This window comes from Arvicola amphibius, chromosome 17 (assembly GCF_903992535.2).
Source record: "Arvicola amphibius chromosome 17, mArvAmp1.2, whole genome shotgun sequence".
NCBI lineage: Eukaryota > Metazoa > Chordata > Mammalia > Rodentia > Cricetidae > Arvicola > Arvicola amphibius.
Window position 1 is genome coordinate 11,532,593 of NC_052063.2, and position 3,077 is coordinate 11,535,669.

Below are 3,077 nucleotides of genomic sequence, written 5' to 3' on the forward strand. Positions count from 1 at the left end.
TCTTTGAGACTGAGTCTCATGTAACTCAGATTGACTTTGAGCTCACTATGTAGCAAAGGATGACGTTGAACATTTGATCTTACGGCTTTTACCTCTTGAGGGCTAGGATTAAAGGCAGAAGCCACCACCCCTGGTTTATGTGATACTCGGGATTAAATCCAAAGCAGGCTAGGCAACATGTCTATTTCAGTATTAGAAGTTAGGAGATAAATTTTTACAGCTTTGTCAGCCTTGGCCAGAAGATGATGAAAACAACCCTTTAGAGAATCTGATGACCTTTGACTTCTACCTGAATTGGTCATTCTTGTTCATCACCAAATTTCACCTTGTGCCAACACCGCTCTTTGGCAGTGCCCTTTCCTCGATGGAAGGAAACAGATAGAGATGTATGCATTGTGTATTGTGTATTTCTTTAAAAAAATAATTTATTTATTTGTATTTTGTGTGTATCTGTGTCTTGCCTGCATGTATGTCTGTGTGAGAGTGTCAGATCCCCTGGAGCAGGAGTTATTGACAGTCGTGAGCTGCCATGTGGGTGATGGGAATTGAACCTGGGTCCTCAGGAAGAGAAGCCAGTGCTCCTAACTGCTGAGCCATCTCTCCAGCCCTGGTGTCTTGTATATCTCATCGACTAGGGATTAACTAGAGATACTAATTCATGCTTAATGTCCACAAACAGCTTGTTCGCCTGCTATTATTGTAGGTGAAAGGTAACACAACATGGTTGAAGAGGCAAAGATTTTGGGGTGCACTGGTGATGAGTTCAAATCCTAACTATCTAAGTGGCTTTCAGCAAGTCATCTAATGCCATCAGTCTTAGTCTCCTGCGATATGAAGTAGGGATAATGGTATGGGCTTTACGTTTCGGGGGTCGAAAGGAATGTGATATATTGAGTGTCTGGCACAGAAGAGTTTGCTGCCATCCTCCTTCCCAACACCCAGAAGAAAATCCATCGAGGAGTATGACGAGGACTGGGTTACAAATTTACAAGGGGGAAAGTTCACATGTGAACAGGTAAATTCAGTAACAATTGTTTTTAAAAAAAATCAGGAAGAAGGTGGCAGGAACTATGTGTTCTTAGGAAGAAAGACAAGATATGAATAGCAGGCAATATTATAGCTCCCTTCACCTCTATTCCCCAACTTATATATTTTTTGGAATGTGAAATAACGTGACAAGCAAGCCAAGGTATTTTTAGATTTTTCTGCCATTCAAATTCAGGAACTACACTCCCCACACCCCCACCCCCCGCTGCCCAAAGACTATTCTAAATGCCAGACTTTCCAATGTCTTTCCCAGTTAAGATTGTTGTTTGGGATTTGGGCTATCTGTTTCTCCCGTGTATGTGTGCACACTGCTTACATTCACAGATTCTCTCTCTCTCTCTCTCTCTCTCTCTCTCTCTCTCTCTCTCTCTCTCTCTCTCTCTCCCACACACACACACACACACACACACACACACACACACAACCTTCTGCTAACCATGAGAATCCAAGGCTTTCTCTAGGAGTCTAAGCTGTGTGGATCAAATTGAAATTTCCTGTATCTTGTGGAATGTTTCACATGAGCTCACTGGATTCTTTGTACCTTTCTTCCATTTTCCCCCAGGCCAGAGATTGCTGTTGGAAGGCAAGAACTAGCTAAAACCCTGGCAGACCGGGTAAGTAGTTCATGATGGCAAGTACACAGGTCAAAAGCTAAAATGTGGCTTCGGGATAAAAAAGTAGACCTGGGATAGAATCATCAATTCTTTGACCTTTTGAAATGGGAAAGTTAGGCACAGAAATGCCTCCACATAGCCATTGTATGTTGACATGTATGTTCTAAGCAATGTGGGGACACAGCCATGACCGAAATCCCAACTTGGAGGAAGAACTTGAGACATTTTTGAAGGAAAGGCTGGTGAACTGTGGTGGCATGGGAAGGGGGTATTCAAATAGTGTCAGGAAAAGCAAGGGATCCACAGAGTATTCCAGTGCTCGTAGTGTGTGAGGGCTTGAGCTCTTATTCTGCATAACATGGCGAGCTGTTGGTGATTTTGAGCCATGGGGTGACACGATTTGACATGTTCAAAAGATCCATGGGATGCTGTGGTAAGAAGAGATTTCCAACAGGCAGAGTAGACGCGAAGAAGATATCTATACAACCCCAGTGAAGCACGCGGGTGATCCAGACCAGGGCGGTGGCTGCAGAGGTGAGAAGCATTACCATTCTGGATTCCGTTCTGCAGGTCAAGTCGAGACAGCATCTTGGTAGATTGGGTCAGGGTGCGATCGGGGAGTCAGATACGACTCCAAGGTTTTAGTCGAGCCACTGGGAGACTGGAACTGCGGTAAACCAGAATGGGGGAGACCATGGCTCAGATGGGACTTCAGGAAGGAGGACAGTAGCTAAGCTTGGGATGAATGAGATGTCACAGTACGTGTTAGTAGGGACATTTCCTGTATCTGTTAGGTGGACAGATGTTTGTAAGATTTGTGTTCAAAGGCTCTGAATATAAAACAACGAGTCCGATGCTCAGAACAAAAGGATGCCACACTGATTCTCTTACCGCTTCTTAGTCTGACTGCTCCATTTTGTTCCCAAGCATCCTACAGCAGAGGAGACTCTGGGCTCATTCCTCTTCTGTAATAGTGTGTGACTTCTTATGTGAGCATGGGTGCATTCGCTTCACATAAATAAAATATATTGATTGAAGAACCAAGTTGGCCTTTTCAGCCCCAGCTTCATAAAGAAGATAATATAGTTGTGGATATAATTTCTTCTTCCCCTTCCAACTGATCACTACCATCTATGTGTTCCCTCCTAACACCAAACTTCTCTTGGGACTCCCTCGAAATGACTGTTCTTCACTTTCTGCTCCCCTCTGCCCCTCAATGGCTTTCTTCTCTTCTGCCCGAGAATAACTTCCCTTCCCTCGTCTCTGGCACCTGCCCCAAACCTTACATCCTATCTCCACAGTCTTCTATGGCTGTTAAGTTCTGCTTTCCTTAGATAAGAGGCCAAGGAATTGTGAAGATCCGACAAACTCTGGTGAATTTCTGGAAGAGCCTTGGATGGTCCTTTGGGCATTCAA